This window comes from Brassica oleracea, chromosome C9 (genome assembly GCF_000695525.1).
Source record: "Brassica oleracea var. oleracea cultivar TO1000 chromosome C9, BOL, whole genome shotgun sequence".
Lineage (NCBI taxonomy): Eukaryota > Viridiplantae > Streptophyta > Magnoliopsida > Brassicales > Brassicaceae > Brassica > Brassica oleracea.
In genome coordinates, this window is record NC_027756.1 from 13,942,636 (window position 1) to 13,959,137 (window position 16,502).

Below are 16,502 nucleotides of genomic sequence, written 5' to 3' on the forward strand. Positions count from 1 at the left end.
TTTTTTTTTGTTCTGAATAATGATCGGGATCGATCGATCCACTATAACTTGTAAAGTGGGATCGATCGATCCCCCTTGTCGAACTCAATATATATCTTTTTAAAAAAATTACAATTTTAAGGGCATTACTGCCATTTTGAAAAAAATTAGTCTAATAGGACATAAAGTATTATAAATTAGTCTAAAGGGACATATTTACCATTTTTTTGCTCTAAAAAAACAGATTTCCCTTTTAATTTTTGTTCTAAAAAAATCAACTAAAAGTCAAAGTGACTAAAATAGTAGGGTTTACTAAACGGTTAAATGAAGATTCTATTTTTATTTATAAATTTAATTGGTTAATTATTAAAATATATATAAGTAAATAAATATTAAAATTCGAAAAAATCGCTTTTTCAAAATTTTCAAAATATTTTATTTTAAATAAAAAACTAGGAAATGAATTTTCTTTAGAAAAAAGTTTATGAGACCTTCCTGAATATTAGGGGTTGGAATTTTGGTTTAAATTCGGACTGTGTTTGGATTTAGTTCTGTTTGGTTTGTTCGGGTCTAAGAAAACTGTAACCGATGTAAACTAAAATTAATTTAGTTTGGTTTGTGTTTGGTTTGGTTCGGATTGACTTCGGTTTGGTTTGTGTTTGTTTCGATTTAATTCGGTTTTGCTTGTGTTTTTCAGTTCAATCGAGTTGGTTTTTAGTTTTTTTTAGTTTGGTTATGAAAATATAATTTCTAAAACATAAAACAGATGATCATTTGACATTAGTTAATAATCTCTTAAAATGTTGACAATAATAATAATAATAATCTCTTAATATATAAATGTAAAGCCAAACATCACAATAAATATTTGGAATATGTATTTGTATCCGGATCTTTATCTGGCAGATCTATGTTTTCATTATTTTTATCAGGATATGGGGTTCTTGAATATCCAGACGTCATATATCATTTCAAAATTATAATATTCAGCGGATATCCAGATCCGGATATGAATTCTTAAAATAAATAAATAAATAATTTTAAAATATATTTAAATATTAAAAATAATTTAAAAACAATATAAATATACATATATATATATTGTTTTTAATTATTTCTATTTACACTATATTGTTTTTAATTATTTCTATTTACACTATTATAAAATGAAAATATAAAAATAAAAATAAATATTACTATTTTAAAATAATTATCAATAAAAATTACAAATCTCGATATTCGGATCCAACATTTTACTATATGGATCACGATCCGGCCATCCGGATATCCAGATTTTCAAAGCGGATTCGGATTGGATTTTCCATCGAATCTGAATCTCGGATAATGATTCCATCCCTAGTCTGCATATATCATTTATTGTGTTTATTAACATGTAACATTTTTTAATCTTTGTTTCTCGTTTCGTGTTCCAATGATTCTGATCCGAGTATACAATGGTTACGTAATGTTTTGTCTTATGGCAACTCCAACAATGACACCAAATTTGGTGTTGAAATGACATCAAATTTGGTATCATTGTATTTTTGTCATCTCCAACAGTTACACCAAATTTTACATCAAAAGTAATATTATATATTATTTGATGTTTTCAATTTTATTTTGATATATTTTTATTATTTTTAACTGATAAATAATTATTTTATCATGTTTAGATTTTTATTATTTGTAAGTGATAGATAATAATAGTCATCAAGTGATTTATTGTGAAAATAAAAATAAAAATTTAATTTGTTAATTATGTGAACATAAACTAAAATATAAATAATACAATATTTTCATGTTTAATTACAAATTTAATAGTAATTGAACCTTTTATAATGAAATTTAATATAATATGTATTTTAAAGATTTGGTGTGATGAATAGTATTACACCAAAATTTGGTGAACTACTATTCATATTATACCAAATTTGATGGAACGGTGTTAATTTTAATGTCTTGTTGGTGATGAAATAACACTAAATTTGGTGTTTTATTGTCTTGTTGGAGATGAAATAATACTAAATTTGGTGTTTTATTGTCTTGTTGGAGATAGTCTCAGGGCAATCCAACTGGGGTTGCTTATGTGTATTAGAATAATGAAGAAAAAGATAAAAGGTGATGTTATAGAAACTAATGGTTCTTCATTAACATCCTCAAAAAGAAAAATATAAAACACTCCGTACACATGTTGATTTCTGATTGGCTTAAATATCTCAGTTTTATGATTTAGAATTTAACTATTAATTAAATTATTTAAAAGATATTAATATTAAATTTGTTAGAAATTCTTAAAATATAGTCCATGTTAATGATGATCTTAGCTATCTTAAAACAATCATTAATATAATATAAATAAAGATTATTTTTCTTAAAATATGTCTACTGAAATATAAATAAATTCTTTAAAAAAAACTAAACTAAATAATAAGAAACAAGATTATATTATGCTTTTTCAAACTGGTAGAGCTAAAATATAAAAATAATAATGTTAAAATATAAATTAAATTAACGGAAATTGCCACAAATACCACATTCATAGTACCACTTTTCATATCTACACTAATCACTTTTACCCTTACTTTTAATGAAGGGTAATATACACTTATACTCCTAGGGTTAACTAATGAGAATTGCCACAAATACCACATTCATAGTGACATATTTCATGTTTACACTAAACACTTTTACCCCTAGGATTAACTAATCTAGACTTAAGGTTTAGAGTTGAGGGGTCGGGTTTTTGGAATATGAAATTTAAGATTCTAATAAACATATACTTAAAAATATAAAAAAAATTAAAAAACAGTTTGAAACATAATTTTCGATTTTCAAAAAGAAATTTTCAAAAAAAAATAAAAACAAAATTCGAAAAAAAAATTCAAAAAAAAAAATTTATAAAAAAGTTCGAATTAGAAAAAATATAATTCGAAAACATAAAAAAAAATATTTTTTTATTTTTTATTTTTTATATTTTTTATATTTAAATAATGATTTATTATATATATAGATAACAAGGGTATATGAGTCTTTTGCCACTTAATGAAGAAGATATTTTTGAAAATGTCACTTTAGTGGTGGTAAAGATGAAAAGTGGTAAACATAAAATTTCTCCAACTAATCTAGACTTAGTGTTTAGAGTTGAAGGGTAGGGTATAGATTTTGGAAAGTGAAATTTAGAATTCTAAGCCCATGTACAATGGTTTCAACACCCTCTCCATTTTCAACACTCTCATTTTCTCTTTTAAACATTTCACATCATCTTCTCTGTTTTCCACACCTAATTTATTCAACACTCACTTCATTTTAAACATGTACAATGGTTTTTGTTTCAAAAAATTCAACACTATACTCCACAACTTTTAATTCATATTTTTGTTTTTTACAACATAAGAATTACGTATTAATAATTAACTTAAAAACTAAAATAACATAACTTTTAATAATATTTAAAATTATTATTATTATGATCCATTTAACAAAAAAAAGAATAAAACACTAAATTCGTTGATTATAAAGAAAAAAGATGATGTTTTTACTATATCCAAATGAAATGAGAGTAGTCTCTATTTATAGATTAAAAAAGTATTGAATTTTGATATAATTTTTATATATATATATTTTTTTAAATTATTATATAATAAATGCATTTGAATTATTGGATGAGGATAAAAACAAAACAAATCTGCACAGCCAATCGAAAAGCGATACGTGGCAGCGTTAGACAAAAAAAAAGTTTCAACAGTTGAAATTTTGCAACAGATGTTGATGCCACGTAAATTAACTCAATTTATCAACACCATCATTGAAAACGTTTCAACTGTTAAAGCTGATTTTCAACACCTTCATTGTGGGTGGTCTAATAAATATATAAATAAATACTTAAAAATATAAAAAAAAAGTTAAATAATTGTTTCAAACATAATTATTGATTTTCAAAAAGAAATTTTGAAAACAAATAAAATAAATTTCAAAAAAAAAAAAAAAAAAATCGAAAAAAAAATTCATTATATATAAAAAAATTTATAAAAATGTTCGAATTTGAAAAAGTATAATTCGAAAACATAAAAAATGATTTTTTATTTTTATTTTTTATTTTTATTTTTTATTTAAATAATGATTTATTATATATATAGAGAACACATGTATAAGAGTCTTTTGCCACTTAATGAAGAAGATGTTTTTGAAAATGTCTATTTAGTGGTGGTAGAGAAGAATAGTGGTACCATTAAAGTGGTAAACATGAAATTTCCCCTTAAATTTATATATATATATATATATATATTATATTATATTTAGATTATCATTTCTGAAATGGTGCAGAAAAACTCATAGTTATTTTTAACATTTAGGATAAGGTGAACAAAAACTCAAATAACTACACTCATATATAATGTACTTTATTTAATTCGAATAACAAAAGGTAGAAATTATATAAATTATGGTAAATTAAAGCTGAATATATTTGAGAAATTGCCACATATACCACATTCATAGTAACACTTTTCATGTCTACACTAATCACTTTTACTTTCACTTTTAATGAAGGGTAAAAGACACTTATCCATAGGGTTAACTAATCTAGACTTAGGGTTTAGAGTTGAGGGGTGAGTTAGGGTTTTTGGAATTTGAAATTTAGGATTCTAATAAATATATAAATAAATACTTAAAAAATATAAAAAAAAAATTTTAAATAGTTTCAAACTTAATATTCGATTTTCAAAAAGAAATTTTGAAAAAATTAATAATAAAAAATTTCGAAAAAAACTCAAAAAAAAAAAATTTATAAAAAAGTTTGAATTTGAAAAAGTGTAATTCGAAAACATAAAAAATTATAATTATAATTTTTTATTATTTATTTAAATAATGATTTATTACATATATAGAGAACAAGGGTATAAGAGTCTTTTGCCACTTAATGAAAAATGTATTTTTGAAAATGTTCATTTAGTGAAGGTAAAGATGAAAAGTGGTACCATAAAAGTGGGAAACAAGAAATTTACCCAATATATTTTGATGGATGTCACCATATGAAAATTAAAATACTTAAGAGTATCGAAAAAATGAAAATAGAATCTTCCAAGATTCTATAAATTATGATATTTAAGTAAACTAAATCTGAATATATTTTATAGTTGGCTCTATTTGAAAATTAAAATACTTACAGTTTTTTTAAAATTGAAGAAAATGAAATATTTTAATTTTTTAAGAAAAAAAAAACAAGATGACAAAATCTGAATATATTTGGACATTTACCACAATCCTATCCGTTATAATTCTCACTATCTTTAAACTATAGATTTAAGGTTAACCTTTGAATACTATGAAAGAAATACTATTTTGTGAAATAAAATATATGGAATGAGAGTTTTTTTTTTTGACGTTGAACGGCCATTCTATTACTCAAGCTTGAGGTGGTCTGAGTAACCAGACCGGAATAAAACAACCAATGAAAAATAACTCCCTACGAAAGGTTCTAGCAGACTTAGCTAAAAAATTAGAAAATTGGTTGCGCACTCGTGGCACATGGGTGATTTTGAAGTCCAGGAAACAAATCTGCAGCGTCTCTATCTTCTCCAATTCTGTCGCGAAGCTTGGCCACTCCTGGGGTTCCTTTATCATTGCAATCAGCTCCTTGCAATATGTTCCAAAGCTATGGCATGGCGAGTGTTGAAGCATATTCTCCATCGCCCATCGTATTGCTTCCACCTCCGAATGCAATGCTGATTCACATCGAATGAAATTCCGTGTTCCCATAAGTTGTATGTTTTCCTCACTATCCATCCAGACTCATCCACATCCACTAAATCGATCAGAAGCTGTCTAAGATCCATCTAACAAGCAAATATTACCCAAGCTTAAGGAATGGTTTTCTTCATTATTGCTGGCCTTTACTACTGGTGGTATCATCTCATTTGCATTAAACCAGACTTGACACTCACTTTCTGCGTATGAAACTAGTTCCAAAGGGTCTCTGTCGGTTCCCCTGAAAAGTTTATCATTACGAGTCTTCCATATATACCATATTATCCAGAGATAAGGATCTCTGTCTTGGTCTGGTTCTATGATATCATTCTTCCTCCAGAATAGATAGTCCATTGTGTACACGCTTGACACTAGAAATGTACATGGGCTTGTAGGAGTTGCTGATAAGGACCATTCTTGGAGAGCTGGAGGGCATTCAAATATTGCATGAGTTACAGATTCTTCTATTTCTCCACACCTTGGGCAATAATTATCGCACCTCATATTTCGCCTTACTAGAGTCCTCGTTACTGCCACCTGACCCGTTATCAATTGCCATATAAGATGGCACATCTTCCTTGGCGCTTTCAACTTCCAAGCAAAGGCTTGAAGTTTAGTGATACTTGGTTCCAGTATTTCCTTTTCCTCTTCTGGCTTCAACAGATTTTAGAAGCAAAAGCTTCCTTGCGGTGAAAATGCTTGTCCACACATATGATGGACTACTTGCAGAGATTGCTCTTAATGACGAGGTCATTCTATAATACCTACCCCACAGGACTCTGGCAACCAGTGAATCAGGGTACTGAACCAATCTCCATAATTGCTTTGCCAATAGTGCTAGATTAAACTCATGAATTAAACAGAAGTCAATCCCGCCCTCTTCTTTTGGTAGACAGACCTTTTCCCATTCGCCCAGTGTATTCCTCTTTTTGGTGGATTCGAACTCCACCAAAATTGTGCAATGGTACTAACGAGGTTTTCACAAATCTCCAATGGGAGCAGAAAATGTCGACATAACGTATGTCGGAAGAGCGAGTAAAATGAACTTGATCATTACCTCTTTCCCCCCTTTTGAGAGCAATCTACATGTCCATCCATTTACTCTATGCATCAGGTTTTCCTTTAGAAATGCAAAGAGTTTGCATTTGGAGCCACTAATATCCTCTGGGATTCCCAAGTACTTTGCCATCCCACCATCATTATGTATTCCAAGAACATCTTTAATATCTTGCCTAGTAGCTGCATTAATCCTCTTACCAAAGAGTAAGGAAGATTTATCAAAGTTAATACATTGGCCAGATGCTTAACCATATATCCTGACTATTTTCATTCCTTCTTCACATTCACGGGGCTCCGCCTTACAGAAGAAAAGGCTATCATCAGCAAAGAGAAGGTGGGATACCGAAGGAGATGCGCGTGTGACACGCATCCCCGTTATCTTCCCTTGGCTCTCTGCATGATTGAGAAGGCTAACGAGCGCTTCCGTGCACAGAATAAAAATGAAAGGAGACAAAGGATCTCCTTGACGCAGGCCTCTACCTGGAACAATATTTCCTCTTGGCTGCCCATTCATAAGAACTTTATATTTAACCGACGTAATGCACCTCATAATCCAGGTGATCCAAGTTTCGGAGAAGCCCATCTTTCGCATCACAGATTAAATAAATGACCATTCCATCCTATCATATGTTTTACTCATATCTGTCTTGATGGCCATCCTTTTATTACGTCCACTCGGTTTGGTGCGGAGGGCATGAAACATTTCTTGAGCAATCATGATATTATCCGAAATCTGTCTTCCAGCAACAAAGGCTGACTAGGTTTCTGATATCAATCCTGGCAAGACTTTCTTTACTCTCTGACAAAAGACCTTAGATACGATCTTGTAGCTGACATTGCACAAGCTTATGGGTCTGAATTGAGCCATATCATTAGGCTTAGTTGTCTTTGGGATAAGACATATATTTGTATCATTCAGACCATTGGCCATAGTCCCATCAAAAAGGAATTTATTAACCATAAGAGTTAAATCCTCTTTGACAATATCCCAAAACTTCTGGTAAAAAAGTGCAGTCATCCCATATGGTCCCGGCGCCTTATCTGGATGCATGGCAAAGAGAGCTAATTTGACTTCCCATTCGGAAACAGGAGCTGTGAGGCTGTCATTCATCAATCCTGTAATCGTCGTAGGAACTTCAGATAACGCCTCTTCAATGTCTTCTGGAATAAAAGACTCAAAGATTTGCCGAAAATAGCTAGTAGCAATGGCTACCAGACCTTCTCGTCCTCAACTATGTTACCATTTGCATCCAGTAGTTGTGTGATTTTGTTCCTTGTTCTCCTTTGCTTCGTGTAGAAGACTCAACGATTTGCCGAAAATAGCTAGTAGCAATGGCTACCAGACCTTCTCGTCCTCAACTATGTTACCATTTGCATCCAGTAGTTGTGTGATTTTGTTCCTTGTTCTCCTTTGCTTCGTTAAGGCATGGAAAATTTTTGTATTTTTATCTCCCTCTCTCAGCCAAAACACTTTACTCTTCTGTTTCCAGAACATTTCTTCTGCTTTAAGAGCATCAGAGAGTTCCTTCAGCGCTGCTGCAATTTCCTCAATAAACCCTCGACTTTCTCCTTTAGTTCCTCCACTAGATTCGCCGAGTTAATATTGTGTTGTTTCCTCCACTCACTCAAGGCTTTTCGGCAGCTGGAGATATGTTCCATTATAGTCGCACTTGGGGGGAGATCAGGAGATTTCCATCCCTCCAGAATGACTTGCCTTAGTTCCTCATTGTCTAGCCATCTTCTGTCGAATTTGAATTTTTTTGATCTTCTCGTTGGCTTTGTGAGTATGTCTGCGAGAATCGGGCGATGGTCTGATCCCTATAACCTCATGTACTTTACATTAGAGTGTGAGAACTTCTCATGCCAATCAGCATTTCCTACTGCTCAGTATGGAACGAGAGTTTTTTTTTTTTAGCAGCAAACGGCTATTCTATTACTCAAACTTGAGGTGGTCTGGAAAGCTAGACCGGAATAGAACAACCAATAAAACATAAAGGTCTATGAAAAGAACTATAAATAGAATATAATGATCACTACATCAATTTCACGAGAAAAACAAAGAGTTTTTATAAAGAGTACTAGGTGTTTTCCTACACCATGTGCAGAAATAAAAGTCTTAAAATTTAAGGGAAATTGCCACAAATACCACATTCATTCCACATTTATAGTACCACTTTTCATGTTTACACTAACCACTTTTACCCACATTTTTAATGAATGGTAAAATACACTTATACCCCTAGTGTTAACTAATTTAGACTTAGGGTTTACAGTCGAGGGGTGGGGTAAGATTTTTGGAATGTAAAATTTAGGATTCTAATAAATATATAAATAAATACTTAAAAAATATAAATAAATTAATAAATAGTTTCAAATGTAATTTTTGATTTTTAAAAAGTTCGAAAAAAAATTCAAAGAAAAAAAATTATAAAAAAGTTTGAATTTGAAAAAGTATAATTCGAAAATATAAAAAAAAATTATTTTTTTTAATTTTTAATTTTTAATTTATTTAAATAATGATTTATTATATATATATAGAGAACAAGGGTATAAGAGTCTTTTGCCACTTAATGAAGAAGGTATTTTAGAAAATGTCCATTTAGTGGTGGTAAAGATGAAAAGTGGTATCATGAAAGTGGTAAGCATAAAATTTCCCCAAAATTTAATTCTATTTAAAAATAAAATTTGATAATTTTTAGATTTTATATGTAAAAATTAAGATAAAATAAATAATTTGTAGTTAAATTTACATTTAATAAGATATTAATTTAAAATTCTAATCTTGGAAAAAGTTTTAAGGGAAATTGCCACATATACCACATTCATAGTACCATTTTTCATGTCTACACTAATCACTTTTACCCTCACTTTTAATAAAATGTAAAAGATACTTATGCCCCTAGGGTTAATTAATCTAGACTTATGGTTTAGAGTTGAGGGGTGGAGTATGATTTTTGGAATGTGAAATTAGGATTCTAATAAATATATAAATAAATACTTAAAAATATAATTTTGTTTTAAAATAGTTTCAAACATAATTTTCGATGTTCAAAAATAAATTTTGAAAAAAAATAAAAAAAAAATTCGAAAAGAAAAATTGAAAAAAAAATTTATAAAAAAGCTCGAATTTGAAAAAGTATAATTCGAAACAACATAAAAAATATATATATATATATATATATATTATTTATTTAAATGATAATTTATTATATATTTAGAAAACAAGAATATAAAAGGCTTTTGCTACTTATTGAAGAATGTATTTTTGAAAATGTCATTTTAGTGGTGGTAAAGATGAATAGTGGTACCATAAATAGTGGTACCATAAAAGTGGTAAACGTGAAATTTTTCCAAGTTTTAATATATTTCTTTTGGTTAAAATATATTATATCCAATTCTATAAAATTAAGAGAAAACTGTTAGGTATATAACTATCAAAACATAAAATAAATAATATTTCTATAATTTTTAGACATTGAAAAAAACTTATGGTATTAGGTAGAAAATTACAATATTTTTAAAAACTGCAAAAAATTTGGAAGAATTGTTTTAGTAATAAAAATTATATAATTATAAAACTATAACTAAATATAGGGCCGGGCATCATTACTTGTTACTCGCCTTAAACTCGCTACTTGACTCGTATCCGCCTTAAAAATTCAAGTACTAGGAGTTGTCAAGGAAACTAACAAGTCGACAATTTTCATTACTTGCAAGACCAAGTCAAGTATCAAGTATCATTATTATTTTTAGTACTTGGTTACGCCCCGTTACTTGCCACATTACTTGTTATTTGTTACATGATCAATTAATTACTTGTTTATATTTGTCTTTTCTTTTACTGCATTTAAGATTGGACACAAATATTTATTGCTGTTTCTATACTTGTTACTTGTTTCGTATCTATCTTGATTTTTAAATACTCGTTGTCTTCTAGTCAATTATTACATAAAGAAGACAAATAAAAAATATATATGCATATTTAGATATATTAACATTTTATAATTTTCACGATAACAAAAATATCTTCTCTAAACAAGTAACATGTAATAACAACTCATATAACTAAATTCTTAAATAGAATAAACAAAACAAATTTTTATGTCTATTTCTAATAGAGTATTATTTAGTAAGTAGTTCTTAAATATTCCAAAAAATTCGTAAATAGTTCGCCAGTAATCGTAAATAGTTCACAAATCTCGTAAATAGTAAGTAATAGAGCAAGAGAAGTAACTTGCAAGTAATTGATTTTTGATCAAGTACTTGAAATAACAAGTACTCGTTTTTAATAAGTCAAGTACAAGTCAAAAATTTCATTACTTGTACAAGGCAAGTCAAGTCGCAAGTACACACAAAATAGAAAATACCCGTCTTGTGCCCAGCCCTAACTAAATATTATTTCGAAAATTATAAAATATTATTATATTTATATTATAGTATTATATTATTTATTGTTATATTAATGATGATTTATGATTTATTAAAATATCCTAAAACTTGCTAAAAATATAAATCAACATTAAATGTAAATGTCCATGTCACAATTAACTTCAAGCCTATCATCATTGTTAGTATGTCATGTCGTCATTTTTCTTTCAAAATCATTATGGTGATGACACAAAGCAATATCACTTCTCAAATAATTTCTAGGGGATTTCTATACAATTTTGATAAAAAACAAATATAAAATAAATTTATTCAGATTTTTTATATTTTATTTATCTTATTATATTTTCTATATTACATCACTTTATCTCATTCATTGTTATTCTATCAATTCTCTTTTATATTTGCCATATACAGCCACAGTGATTTTTTTGATTGGGTCACAAATATTGACATAATTTTTAACAAAATCAAAAGAAAAAGCAAACCTCTCGTCGTCAATGGGGGAAAACGGCTTATTTATGCCCGAACTAGGGGTCGCTGAGAAAATACATACCTCAACTTTTACTACATGTCAAAACATATCTTCACTAATCAAAAATTTGAAATTCATGCCTCAACTAGGAGTCGATAAAAAAATACATAGCCCAGATTTTATTGAATGCCAAAACATACCTTAACTAATCAAAAATTTGAAATTTATGTGTAGTCTTTAGAAGTCAACGCTAATCCAAATCAATAATATTATTTTCGAAGGAATTTTTCGCAACAGAGCTCTCACGTTAAAAATTAGAGTGGTTAAAGTCTATGTTACCCTTAATGAATTTTTTTTATATATATTCTATTATATAATAAAATGAATTTTATATTAAAAATATTATATATTATTTTACTATTATGAAAGTTAAATTTTAAGATAAAAATAATATCTAAGTAAATATTAATGAAGCAATATATTTGTATAAGGATATTTTCAAAGAAGTGATTTTAAGATATATTTGTATAAGTAAATATTATAAGTAAATAATATTTACATCAAGATAACAACACAATATATAAGAATTATCTTATTTTTAAAAAATATATAATATTGTAAAAAATCACTTCTTTTAATTTTTTTACTTTTATAATAGTAAAATATTATTTAAGATAACAATATAATATATAAGAATCATCATAATTATTTTTAAAAAAATATATATAAGATTTTTAATACAAAATTCATTTTATTATATAATAGAATATATATATAAAAAATTCATTAAGGGTAACATAGACTTTAGCCACTCTAATTTTTAATGTGAGAGCTTTGTTGCGAAAAATTACTTCGAAAATAATACTCCCTCCGTTTCATAATATAAGCAGTTTTGGCTAAAATCACGAAGATTAAGAAGTATTTTATAATAAATAGGTTATATATAATTTAACCAATAAAAAATAAGTCTATTTAATTTGATTGGTCACACTGTATTCAATAAATGTAAAAGTTACCTAGAAATACGAAAACTACTTACATTTTGAAACAAAAACATTTCTCTAAAACTACTTACAATGTGAAACGGATGGAGTAGTATAGATTGAGATTAGCGTTGACTTCTAATGACTTGCCATAAATTTCAAATTTTTGATTAGTTAAGGTATGTTTTGTCATGCAATAGGAGTTGGGATATGTATTTTTTTATCGACTCTTATTTCAGGCATGAATTTCAAATTTTTGATTAGTGAATGTATGTTTTGGCATGTAGTAAAAGTTGGGTTATGTATTTTCTCAGCGACCCCTAGTTCGGGTATGAATAAGCCGTTTTCCCTCGTCAATGGTGTACGATTCCTTCTCGATTCAATATATAAACTATATTGAAATCTGCGCCTTAGAGCATGTACAACCCAAAAACCCATTATGGGTATCATAACTAATTTTTAATAGTAATTGTGTGCTAAGAGATTTGGCTAAGAGACGGCAGCATTTAATGTATTCCAATGCTAGTCTCTTAATTAAGGATTCTTAGAAATTAAAAATTAATAAACTTTAAAAAAAAAAAATTCTTAAATAAAACATATGAAAAGATAACATTTTAAACATTGATTTGTAAATAAAACATGAAACAAAGATTATTCAAATAAAATGGAATAATTTGAGAGAAGCATCACAGCTCAGTTTTTGCCTTGATTATGTCCGATTTTTTGTCATATATGTTCAACCAAATCATCTTTCAGTTGTTGATGCAATTGTCTATCACGAATTCTTCTTCGAGCATCCATCATATTGCTGATATTTGAAGGCATATTTATAGAATACAAGAGATCGACATGTGAACTTCCGTTGTCTTCTGCTTCTTGGAACTCTGAAACGTTAAATTGAGTGTATCCATCTCGTTCCTGACACTCACCAACATCCTCCGAGACTGGAGTTGGAACTTGAGATGAACCAAAGGAAATACTTTGTTGACTATTAAGTAGTCCAACAAAGTTTGATGACTGCGTAAACGGATTGTAATCCATTTCAAACCTGGATCATGCGTCTTCATCCATCCATCTCGCGACTCAAAGACAGAAAGAAACAAAAAAAACAAATTAGAAAATGAAAGAACAAAAGGGATCATGGATAATTGGAAGACTCAAAGACATAACCAAATGAACAAAGTATTACCGTATCATACGCCTGAGCAACAGATGCCGTTTATCTTCGTCTTGAACCTGGATCGTGCGTCTTGATCCATCCGCATATATCTAATCATACTTACATAATACACTTAAATGCCATCAAACAGTTAAAAAAATACACCAAAATAGGGTACACACACAGAGACACAAACATATTAATAATTTCACGGTCACGTGCAGAGTGGAAATTATTCCAACCGTAATAGTTTCCGCTTTCATAATCATAATCCAAATTTATGTGATTAATAAGTCAGATCGTCGCTTTCCTTCGTCGATGAGACCCACCGTTTGAAACATCGCCGTATCGCCGAGGAGAGCCACCGACTCAAGCTCTCCATCCAAATCGCCGTCATCCTTCCTCGAGCAGAGCCATCGATAGAGACGTCGCCTTTTTCCTTCCTCGACAAGAGGAGACGTCGCGGAGGAGTCGACGAGAGAAGAGCCACCGAGAGCCAGAGGAATCGCCCTTCTCGTCGTCGAGACGGAGAAACCGAAAGAGAGAAAAGAAAGAAGATGAAACAAAGACGCGTCTCCACCGTTGCCCTTTCCAATTATTGTGTGACACGTGCCCGTAACATTCGGTATCATAGCGCCCCTAATTAAGGAACGTGGCTTCGGGTTTTGTCTTTTTTTATTTCTTTTAATCACGTTTAAGCGTTAAATACGCACTTAAGAGACAGCGTTGAACGTGCTCTTAGGCGCAATAAAATAATGTACAAATATTTTAATGGTTAATTGAAATACTAAATATATAAATTTTTAAATGATAATTGACTATACCATCAGACTAATGAGAACTTTTTTTGTTGTCTTGATACTATTGAAAGTCTTCGCAGCGCTTTGTTGTGGTCAAGATCTCCTCATCAGTCTCATAAAGCGAAGGTTAAGTGGGAGGGCTTGTGTTACCCGAAAACCGAAGGAGGCCTTGGGCTGCGCAAGCTTCGTGAGTCAGCTAGAGTATTTGCTCTCTCTCTCTGATCTGGAGGCTGTTTACTTTGACAGGTTCTTTTTGGGTCTCTTGGGTTCAACAACCTCTTGAGACATAGTTCATTTTGGGATGCTAAAGAAGATGCCAAGGGGTCTTGGATTTGGAGGAAGCTTTTAAAACTGAGACACATAGCATACCCTTCCTTCAGGGTTCAGACTGGAAATAGGCAAAACACACTTTTCTGGTTTGATGACTGGCTGAAAATGGACAAACTTATTGATATTACAGGACACACGCTATCTCAGTGTGGCATAGGGAATGCGAGGGTATGTGAAGCTGTATCGCTTGATCAGTGGTTAGTTAGAGGACACAGAAGTCGCCATTTTCAGGATCTACATGCTAAGATACAAGCAGTACCCGTCCCAACCATCCAGCACAGCGATGATGTAATTCTCTGGAGACATTCTCCAGACAATTATAATACACACTTCTCAACTACTTGGGATCAGGTCAGAAGCAAGCGGGAAGAAGTTCCTTGGAGTAGCAGTATATGATTTGTGCAGGGTGTTCCTCGGTACTCTTTCATTTCTTGGCTCGCTGTAAAAAATAGACTCTCCACATGTGATAGAATAAGGCTTTGGGGTATACAGCAAGAGTGTATCTTATGCAGTGAGAAGGATGAACGAGGGATCACTTGTTCATAGCTTGTCCTTATGCCTATAAGGTATGGGATAGAATGGCAGGAGGGCTCATAGGGTCAAGGATTAAACCCGGACTGGCAAGATATACTATGAACTTTCTTCAGGCAGGAGCATCAACCAGGATGGACAGGGTTCATAAGAATGGTATTTCAAACTACAGCTTATCATGTTTGGAGGGAGAAAAATGCACGCAGACATCAAAAAGGTATTCAAGGGACTTCTCAGCTTATTCGAGTGATTGATAAAGCAATCAGGAATAGAGTTCTAGCACTAAGATATAAGCCTCCTCACAAACTGGAGGGTCCCTTGCTACGCTGGTTCGAAGTGTTTGACACTTAAGGCATACATCTTCATCTTTCAGTTGAACAAGATTGATTAGTTCATAAGCATTTCTTTCATTCTTTTGTAAATGGCCCATATTGATAAATTTCAAATTTTCATTAAAAAAAACATTTATATGATATATAATTTAAGTTAAACAATAATTATATATATTTTTAATTTGATATTTATTAAATGAATATTTCTATTTATATTGCGTTATAATCATTTATATATTTATAATAAAAAATTAACTATTAAACACAAAATTTTAATGTGGAACTTTTAATAATTTTAGTATAATTTAATAATTATCAAATATTCAAAGTATAATAATATAAAATTAAAAAATGGTAGATGATAAATAAATTGTTGTCAAATCTTTATTAATCAATATAATTAATTGTCATATATATTTTAAATCATATTAAGTAATTCTATAACTTTTATTTGAAAAAAGAAAGAAGAAATTTTTTTGGTATATTACTAATTAATTTTATTGTTAATCTAATGAAAAATATAGTTTTTGTTTAGATTTTAGATCAAATAACGAATGACATGTATTGTAATTATTTTATTAATTAAAACATATTTCTATAGTAACTCTAAAAATTGTTCTAATGTTGACACATTACCATAGCATATATGTTATGCTTTTTAAATAATATATAAAGGATACACTACAAGAAAACAGCGATATTCTGACGGACATTCCGACGGAA